We start from the raw sequence: 10,724 nt of genomic DNA on the forward strand, positions 1-10,724 counted from the left end.
GCTTCTTCAACCACATCTGCTTCTTGCCAACATGTCACTTCAATTTTTCATGCATTGTCTCGTTTCTTTTATAATTCAGTCTTGCCCTCTCCCTTTCCTGCCCAATGTGAATGGCTTAGTTCACTGCAAAGACAACCAATGAATGACTTCAAGCATTAGAGAAGAGAATTTTAAAAACAAAACAACAACAACAAAACAATGAAAACAGGAAGGCTAGAATCTGGAACTTTCCTCTCCACTGCCACTATCTCTGTCCACACATTCAGAAACCTAGTGTGTTGGGGTTTTGGCTTCCCTTTGCCATTCCAGCCCCTTCTCCACCAACTGCGGAGGTCATGACCAACCTTACCCCATTTGAGAACGCTGTATGATTAGAGTCCAGAACCCTCAACTCATCAAAAAGGCTTATGGCTGTTACGTTGTCCTCGTTTAAGATAGACCTCTTTGGTTCTCTCATCTTCAAGTAAACTTGTAAAATGAACTTTCTTTAAAGGCATTAACATATTATGGTACTATAATTTTAATAACTATGTTTAATGTTTAACTATTAGTCCCATAATTTAGAGCATTTGGACTCCAAATAGAGGCTAGGAGGTAAGGCTGGTTTCTCTTATTTTTTTTTTCTTGAGGAAATTGCAGGTGTTTAAATCAGTGTTGTCAACTGGGATGGGTTAGGATGTCCCAGAATTGGCTTTTATTTGGTCTCAAATTATCTTCTTTAGAAAGAAAACATACAGTCTCCATTCAGCTTTATCATCTGTGATAAGTGAAGATGGGACTGAGCTCCAAATCTCTTCACCAATACTTCTGTCTTGCCCACACCAGCATGAGATACAGTTGATGAAGAACAGTGCTTTCTGAAATAAAATTACACTCTGGTAGGGTAAAATTGATCTCATCCCTTTCGATCAGATAAGAATGGAAATATAGTGAGTTGAATTTCTCTGTTCCAGACACTATTCTTTTAACACATTAGCTTATTGAATACTGGAAATCAGAGAGGTATTATTATCACTTTTTTTTAATTGATGAGGAAAATGTGGCTAAGTGTTTTTAACTGACATGAAGTCATGTAGCCAGAAAGGCTAATCCAAAGTCTGAGTTCATACTCTTTGTATTTAACCCATAAGGCAGGGCAAAGACTTCCTGCAAACCCTGCTCACGAAGCTTCTGCTCAGAGTGTTCCGAATATTAGTTTGAAGGACAGGAAATCAGAAACCCTAATAATTCTCTGGAAGACAGACAGGAGGAAGTCACATCCCCTATAGGGACATGAGATAAAGGCTGGTCTGGAATCTGTAATCGTTGCTACCAACACCTTAGCTCAGCTGCAAGAGCTATTTTGGAAGATGGCAAGTTGTTGCATGTTTTCATTTCCATTTTCCCCCAAGAATCGATCACTGGGTTAATTCTCTCCCCAACTACCCCCTGAAAAGTCTTATCAGAATATAAATGTTATTATGATTTTGGCATTACCAATCAATTCACTTAAGGAATATATTTTGATTTTTAATAAAATCATTAGATATTGGTTGCTTGAGGTAGCCAATATAAAATCAACACACTAAATTGTAATCTCTACCTTTAGAGATGGACTTATCATTATCTATGCTTTATATTCACCATGGCAGCAAATCATACCCTTTTCTATGATTCACTAAATTAACAGATATCAACACCTATTCACACACACACACACACACACACACACACACACACACACTAATCTATGACAAAAAGACCTTTAAGCTGGCATATCTTCGGATCTCTTAAAGACTCTGATGTACAGGTAAATGCACTGACATAGCACTTAAGCACATTTTCTTTAATCCTAATAACCCTAAATGATGGACATTTTATTTTCATTTTATGGATGAGTAATTAAAGTCTGGATGGTTAAGAAACCTATCCAAAGGAAAAGATCTTGTAATATGTACATGCAGGGTAAGATCTGGGACCAGTTGACCCTAAAAAGTTATATAAGTGGCTCATTGGCCCCAATGAATATGTAGAGACATGTAAACCAAATGAAATGTATGTTCACCGTAAAGTTCAATGTGAACAGATCTTTGAATCCACGTGAACTCGTCTTTGTAAGGTGGTTGAGTATGTTTCACGTTGAGCAATATCACAGAATTACAGCACGGATTTAAGAGGAGAGCAATATAAAAGCAAATGCCTAGCTATGAGCCCCATTTATAGGAAATAGTTTGAAAATAGGAAAAGATCCCAAAAGCACCAACAATATCACCTTCGCAACAGAACTGAAAAATCGACAGGAACCATTAGAGGTGTATTGCTTGCGAGGTAAATTGTGAGCAAAGGTGAGACCTCATTAATGACTCCTTAGGGTTTTGAAAATGACCTGGAATCTCTTTTTTAAGCCAGCTCACTCTTCAAAAGACAACTGAATATAGACAAATAAATGGTGTTTAAATCTGCATTGCTGTGATTTCCTTTGATGGTTGCCTGTTATTCTATCATGAGTATATGTGCTCGGAGAATGTTTTAGAACTACTATTTATTTCATGATAACTTGAAAAATTCTGGATATATCTGGATATATATATATATATGGCTTGATTTCAGAAGAACTATGTCACAGTCATATGAAAGCAGTCACTTGATAGAACAGAAAGAGTATTGGGGAAAATTCTAAGTCCTTGCTCTGGTTCCCCTAGGTGGCCTTAGGTAAGTCTGTCACTTTGGACCTTGCTTTTCTCATCTCTAAAATGAAGGACTTTAAACTAGAATGTAACCTTATATTCACAGTATGTTTCCCAATAACAAACTCTTTAAAGTACACTCAAAAAGATTAAAACACTTGAAAGCAACACCAAGCAAGTCAGACATAATTGCAATGCAATCACTACCTATGGTATAATGATGTCTCCTAGTGTTTATGAAAGCATTCTCAGAGCTCACTGTTTTCTTGGTTGACCTCCAGCTCCTATCTGAACATGATGGCTAATTTTGGTATTTTCTTTGCCTCCTACAATTAAGAAGCAAAGTTCGTAGATATCCCAGTTAAACATGTCCTTTCTTTAAAGCAGACTTATCATTATCTATGCTTTATATTCTCCATGGCAGCAAATCATACCCTTTTCTATGATTCACTAAATTAACAGACATCAACACCTATTCACTCACACACACACTCACTCACACACACACACACACACACACACACACTAATCTATGACAAAAAAAATATTTATTTTCACTTAATGATCAGAATTTATGGCAAAATTCTGAAAAATTTAGGATAAAATATGTGCAAACTAATTGAAACTAGATGATCTCTAAAGTCTTTTTCAAAATTAGCTTAGGGATAACCCTTTCATGTGCTGATTCTTTAAACATAGTCAAGTTTCTTCTGTATCACTGGTTTTCAAATTGTTCTCAACAGTAGAAAAAAATCTTTTATATATTTAGAAATTTAAAAGAAAAAAATTGTTAACAGATTATGAAACCAATTGACGAGTAGAAAATAAAACTGTAGAACCTTTTACATATCAATCGTACTTATGCAATTTCAAAGCATCCTTTTACTGACACCTGTGCTCATGGCTTTGATTTGATATTATGTATGTGCTATATATACAATTAAATTTTAAATAGATACACACGTATTTAAATACGTACTTTTGTGCTAAATCTCAATTCTATATAACGCAATTTTTCATGGTGTTTGCCAAGTGCACAGCCCTGCCCAGGCACTTTGCCATCAAAACACTTCTGAAAGAACCAGCCTAGTAACAAGGTAACCTCATTACTCCTATTGCTTCCTCTCTTCTTTGCCAATATTTTCTCTTTTGGATGAGGACTGTAATTCCTGTTAATTTTCTGTCATTCAACTGACTTGCATCCAATTTTTCATTTATTTTGCTATGTCCTGATCAATCACAGATACAAACACTGTGTGAACATAATCAAAACAACCGCAAAGACTAATCCCTGGCTGATCACTATGTCCCAAGAAATATGCAAACTCCTTCCTTATATAAATTCATTCAGTCCTTACCTCTCAGGTAGTTTCTACAAATAGTCTTCTTTTCTTTTCTTTTTTTTTTTTTTTTAAGATTTTATTTATTTGATAGACAGAGATCACAAGTAGGCAGAGAGGCGGGCAGAGAGAGAGAGGAGGAGGAAGCAGGAAGCAGGCTCCTGCTGAGCAGAGAGCCCGATGTGGGGCTCGATCCCAAGACCCTGAGATCATGACATGAGCTAAAGGCAGAGGCTTAATCCTCTGAGCCACCCAGGCACCACCAGTCTTATTTTCTACATGAGAAATTTAGATAGGATAAGCAATTTACCTAACATCACATGGTTAGCAAGTGCTGCAGGATGTTAAAGTTTATTACAAAATATTATTTCTCTCACTGTCCTTGAAAGTGGAAGTTACTCTTGAGACTTCCTCAATGGCATTATTCTCTGTTTTCTCTTTCCGTATCTAGAATTTTAAAATGTTTGTTGCTATTTACCCAATTTTTCCTTCATATTATTTATGTACATGACTAGATTATGAGGACATGCATCTGTAACTAGTATCTTCTCGTCTTGGTGCCTGACGCTTCCAATGTGTGATAATGAAAACATCTTAGACAACTTCTAAAGGTTATAAAGTTCAAATGAATTTTTTTTTCTCTCTTCTGGAGAAGATAATCTAATATTAATTGTCTGCTTAATCAGGTTAAATTATTTAGCCCTACTTATTAAGGGGATTTCCTTTAGAAGTCAGTCAAAAATCAGTTCTCAAGCACATGTACCTCCCACAAGTGCTCTCATGAAACTCTTGAGAGAACACTGTACCCTTACAATCCCATACCCCTCAGTGGTTTCAGTATATTTTGTTTCCTGGTGGTTAAGTCAAATTCCTCTTTCCAATTACATGGAGTTTGGTCTGGGACAACTATGATCAAATCATAATTGTTTGAGGGGCCTCTTATTAGTCATGAGGGGAATTTAATCCCTAAAGATAAACCCCAAATAAGTCATTTTAAAAATTGTTATAGGAAATAAGCAACTAAGGTCCAGAATGGAAATTTGAAAAGTCAAAAATTCGCTCGTTAATATCCTCTTATCCAAGAAAAGACCTGTCACTAACTTCATTACACAGAAGAGTGGAATTCTTATCACAAAGGAATGTACATAGGGCCATATAAAGATGTGTGTGGCAAGACTCACTCTGTGTAGGGCTTGGAAAAACAAACCCACAATTACATCATATCAACTTGGGGGTGGGGATGGTTTAAGGAAGACCACTTGCTACCTCAAATTTATTTGCTTAATTTTTTAAAAAAGGTGTTTATTGTGTTTTTATCATGATTCTAATCTTCACTTTATCCCATAAATTAATTTAATTCTGAAGTTAGATCAAGACACAGAGCAAATGGGAGCCTAGAGCATCTTCAATATATAGTATCATCTAAAAATAGATTCCAAAGTAAACATGTGCTATGACTGCTGATCAGAGGGACCAGGAGAGACCTCTAAGGTGACTCCTATGGGGAGGACTATAAGCCTACCATCTGCTTAAAGCTCCTGCTTGACGGAAAACCACCAGAAGTCAGTAGACCTTCACTCCTCCCCTGCCATGTTTCTCTCCCCATTAAGTCACTTAAAACTCAATAAACCAAAGGCATCAAGAGCAGAATCACAGCATAGAGGAACAGAGGTTTAGCAGACTAAAGCATAAGCCTTCTCCAGCACTCCATGGGTCCCTTTTCACCAAGAACTTCTAAAGATTTTTTCACCCTACTATTCCTTTCAATACCTATACTACTTCTTTCTGAAGTGAATTGCTGCCTGCCTTGGAATTGCAATTTAATACTTCTACAGAAGGACGCTCTTTAAAAAGTAGAGTCATTCTTCTCTAAAGCTCTTAAACCAACATATGTTTGCTTTCTTTGACCACATTTATTTGTGCATAGGTTAAATGGGTTTCTGTATTAGCTTTATAATTCATATCATTAACTTGATGTTTTGAATTTGTATATGCTTTCTAAATTGGGGGGGGGCAATATATAGAAAATTAAACAGCTCTTTTTAACTCTGTAGGGTTTACCAGTAAAACAATTCTTGGTTACTGCTAATGGTGAATATTTATCTTGTTTTTTTTTTTTTTTTTTTTTTTTTTTAGACAAATAAAGTAACTCTGATTGAGGGGCATTAAGGTTGTTCACTATGGTGAAAATTATGGAATTTTGGGGCTTTAGCATTTAAAGTCATTACAAAAATGTGAAGATGGAGAGCAAACAAAAACAGAAAGCTATCCAAAAAATTCGTATTTAAAAGGCAGGTTTTCATCCCTGTGGATAGAAAACTGTTACATAGTAATAATATTTCCCTAATTGCATATGTTTTAGTAAACACATTCCTTTAGTATAAAACAAAAATAAACTTTAGGCCTCTTGGAAAGGTAATAGTATGGTATTAAAGAGCTATGCCCAGAAAAAGGGATATTGAAACAAATACTTTTTCTTTCTTTCTTTTTTTTTTTTTTTTCGCCTTAAGTGCTTCAGATTCACATCCACACCACTTTGAAAAGAACTTGGCCATAAAAGTGATACCATCCAAAGTCTATAGGAATATCTAGTAACTGCCACCCTCTTCTAATGCTTTCAACATGATATAAGCATGTGAAATGTCACTTGCTTCACACACAAGACCACTAACTAAGAAAGCAATGAAAAGTCTTTGGCAAGAAAACCCACTATCACAGGTGCTCATGGCTGAGCTACAGTTTTTTCTCAGCAGGACAATAAACTCACCTCTACTAATGCAACTGTTCTTACAAACCTGTTTAGTTGAGGTTCTAGCCTGCACATGAACCATATGCTTATAAGAAATCTTAATTATCACAAAAGAATGGTCTTCTGTTAGAAACCACTAAAATATAATCTCTTCTTGCAAAATGATGTATTTGAAAACACCATATGCATTGTCAAATCTGCTGTCACAAGGTAATCTGGATATCCAGTAAAATAAATTACTACAGAGTAATCACAAGACAGGGCACTGATTATGAAAAGTTTCAGGTTTTTAAGCCCGGCATGCTCTTTCTGTTCAGTTGCAAGAAGGAAAATTTAAAGACCTGACATAAGTTTTTACATACAAATGACACTGCAGATTTCATATCTAAAGTAAACTAGGAATGACTAACTCTAATTTTTGTTGTAATAAATGTGTTGGCTATTTAAAAATGTTATCCTAATAAAAATTAACACTTCCATCAAAGGAAAGATGATGGCTCTTTGGATTATGTAACCAACACTAAAACTTTAGAAGCTAGAGACTTCAGCTTCCTGAGTCACTTAAATTATAGCATCCTTAAAAAGTAAATGTACTTTTGGAACACTAGAGAATTTCACTGTCTTTAAAAATCATTGTGGGCTGGGTTTCTATTGTTTAAATATGTATTATTTTGTGCATATGGTGACAGGCACCTACTTAAGTGTCCAAACTTTGAGAATTTCCTTTTTCTAGAAATCACAGTTATTAAACTATAACACAAGAGTTCAGAGTATGTGGCAAGACACTTTAAAAAGATGACTGATGTACAGTGTGGTTTAAGTCATTTAGAGTTAACACATTTAGAGGTTAAAATGGGTTCTGTAATTGGTGCAAGTTACTGTAATACTGCGAAGCAAAGTGATTTTTAAAACCATCTGCACTTTGTGAACTGAAATGACAAGCAACCCTTAGAAAAAATAAAAATAACATGTAACTCATATTCCATTTTAGTCTGGGAAAGTCACCTGTGCTTTGTTTGCAAGGAAAGACTAAGTTTATGAATAATTAGGGCTAAATCAAACAGTCCTCACTCTAAAAGGAAAGTCTGATTAGAAGAGTCTGAAAGGGTATATATATATATATATATATTAGATAGATTTGGAATGGAATAAAGGATTTTACTGCCTCATTCTTATAGACAATGAGTTTTCTTCATTCTTAATTTCAGAATTTGATATAAGCCTGTCTCCCCTTTTCATTTTCCATCAGATGCACAATCAGATAATGTTTCCATTCACAGAGATTTGCAACGATCCTCATGCTGTGAGGGTTATTTTATTTTATAGTAGCCAAGAGAAAGAGGTTGCTGCCAATATGATGTTAAGGGCATACAGAATAAAGGCTCATTCCCCGGCAATGAAACAGACCACCTTTGTGCTCCTTTTGAGGAAGAAGAATGCAAACCCATCACCAACTTTGGGACTTGATCAACAGTGGGGAGTCACAAAACTCTTTTCAACCACTGCATTTTAAACCTCCACTAAAAATAGCTTCTCTGTGCTTGGGCTTAAAGTCCCATCTGTGGCCAGTGATGGAGTACAGTACTTAATTGTTTCTGACTAGGGTCTCTGCATCAGCACTCTGAGAGTGTCTTCCAACTTTTAATCGCCTTGTGTATTCTTTAATTAGACCTGTTCACAAGACAGCCAAATGAAAATGCCTACCACTAAGCCTGCTCAAGACCTTAAAACAGGTCATTTTACAAGTCCAGGAACTTTTGTGCAAGGCTTACCATCTTCCAGGATTAATCATTTTTCTCTGGTTCCCATACCTTAAAATCAGATACACTTGGAGGAGGCAAGCTTTGTGGCTATTAAGTCAGCTCTAATGAAAACACACTGCCTGGTGACAATTCCCCCCTTGTCTCTCCATTTCCTTTACTTTGGTCTGTTACTGCCTGTTATCTGTGCTCCTACTAGGGCTACAGGAAAACATGTTTTCTTTGAAAGGAAAAGCGCATAGTCCCCTCACTGGTTAGGAGCACTGAGACTTTCTCTAAGGGCTAGGATAACTAGAAAAGGGCTCTACTCTCCAGGAAGGATTTCAGAGCCCGAAACACAGAACACCCTTTAACTTAGGCGGGAGATGCAAACAGCTGAAGTGTCTGTCCTTGGCCCTGACAGGTGACCTGCAGTAGGACCAACCCACCGGCAGCGCCCCTGGGCTCGGGTCACTCACGCTCCCGGACTCACCTGGTGCTGAGGACCAGCGCCGGCAGGAGAGGCAGCAAGTAGTGCGCTGGGCTGAATTTCATGCTGTCGCCTGCCGGGGTCCTCCTTCCCTCGCTGCCTTTGCTCTCCCTCCTCCTCCGGGTCCTGTCGCTCCTCGGTGCCCGGCTCTGTCCCCGGCCGGCGAAGAGCCCTCTCCAGCAGCGGACGGAAGGAAACGGACAAACGGACGGACGCCTCGCGAAGGCAGGCACTGAGAGCGGGGAGTATCTCCGGCAGTGATGTCACCAGCGAGGCGAGCCCTGCCCGGGATTGTTCGGCACGCTGCTGCTCCCGAGCCTGGAGGGCGCGTTGTCACTCGCGCTGGAGGCGGCGCGGGGAGAGGGATGGGGGCCCGGCGACGGCCCTGCGCTGGGGTCTACCGGCTGCGCTCCCCGGGCTGCACCCCCTCCTGGGACTGATCATTTATTCTTCCTCTCCCGAAGCTCGGGAAGGGAGGGAAGGCAGGGGAAGGGCGGGGCGGGGGTGGGGGGCGAAGAGAGAAATCTAATCTTCCAGTAATTGAACCCGAGGACACGGCAGGATGTGAGACAGAATTCACTTGGAAAGACTATCAGACGCTCCGAGTCGCAGGCAGGTGTCCCTCACCTGATGACACGGTGTTTAGAAAGAAATGTTGCTCTAGAGAGTGTTTAGAATATTCTAATTAGAAATGCATCATGATTAGCCTGATGCAGACGGAAGAAAAGCAGGAGTGAGCAGTGTCCAAAAGCGGACCCTGAACCCATAATTCTACACTGCAAGCTTCTTAGTCCGTAAACGTGGGATATAAAGAGGTTTCCGGGCATAAGTTAAAACGTCTGCTGCTTCGGGATTTTGAAGATTTCTGATCTTCCTTCAATTTCAATCTGTCCTCTAGTACCAGCGGCTGGCAGTGGGGTTGGAGCTCGTGCCCCAATTTCACTCACCTGAAGGGGTCCTTTCCTTCAGATGAGGAAACATCAACTGAGGTATTTATCAAAATGCTAACAGTAATTAACTCAGAGTGGTGGTATCAGGGGACAGAAGACGGTCATTTTGTCTATATTTTTCAAATTTTCTATAATAAACATCTGATATTAAGCTTTATTTTAAAAAATGAGCAAAATAGAAACTCTAATACAAAGTATTATTTTTGTAAAAGCAAGTCTGGAAAACGGCCAACTTCGTTTACTGAGATGTTCAGTTCTAGGGTCCTTACAACATGGTTTACTTTTGATTTTCCAGCAGTATTTCTTGGTTAAATGTTATAAGGTACTTCTTCATACTATTATACTGATCCTTACCAGAGCCATCCTGGAGAGAGATAAATTAATATTGTGCCTATTTCAGAAATGAGGTAACAGAATACCATGAAAATCTAGGCTGGATTTTTCTTTCTTTCTTTTTTTTTTTTTTTAAACAAAGAACTGGATTCTTTTAAATCTTAAGCAAACCCTACCACTTCCTGGAACATTACACCTAGTACAAGTAAGTCCAATGACTAACACAAAGCTGATGTTCAATAAAAGCTGATGTGTACCCAAAGATCCTGGCAGGGGGGCAAATTTCAGGTGGTAACAGGAATTCCTATCCAGAGGGTTCAGCTCACATTCCATTTTTTTCTGAGGTAAGACACTTACAGTAAAACTTAGATGAAACAGTCCCTTTCATCTAATTTTTGAAACATGATTTGTAGAAAAAATGTTTTTTAAAAAAAGCTTTATTTTAAAAAGGATACAA

General features: G+C 38.1%; 1 protein-coding gene across 1 annotated transcript in view; it reads right to left on the minus strand.

The window, feature by feature from the left end:
• LUZP2 (leucine zipper protein 2) overlaps positions 1-9,305 on the minus strand; it is a 472,878-nt gene extending 463,573 nt beyond the window's left edge. Inside the window, exon 1 of the mRNA XM_059406926.1 lies at positions 8,988-9,305. The gene's annotated coding sequence lies outside the window, so the exon portion shown is untranslated. The remainder of the gene's footprint in view (positions 1-8,987) is intronic.
• Positions 9,306-10,724: the final 1,419 nt, after the last annotated feature.

The sequence above is a fragment of the Mustela nigripes genome, chromosome 1, assembly GCF_022355385.1.
Source record: "Mustela nigripes isolate SB6536 chromosome 1, MUSNIG.SB6536, whole genome shotgun sequence".
Lineage (NCBI taxonomy): Eukaryota > Metazoa > Chordata > Mammalia > Carnivora > Mustelidae > Mustela > Mustela nigripes.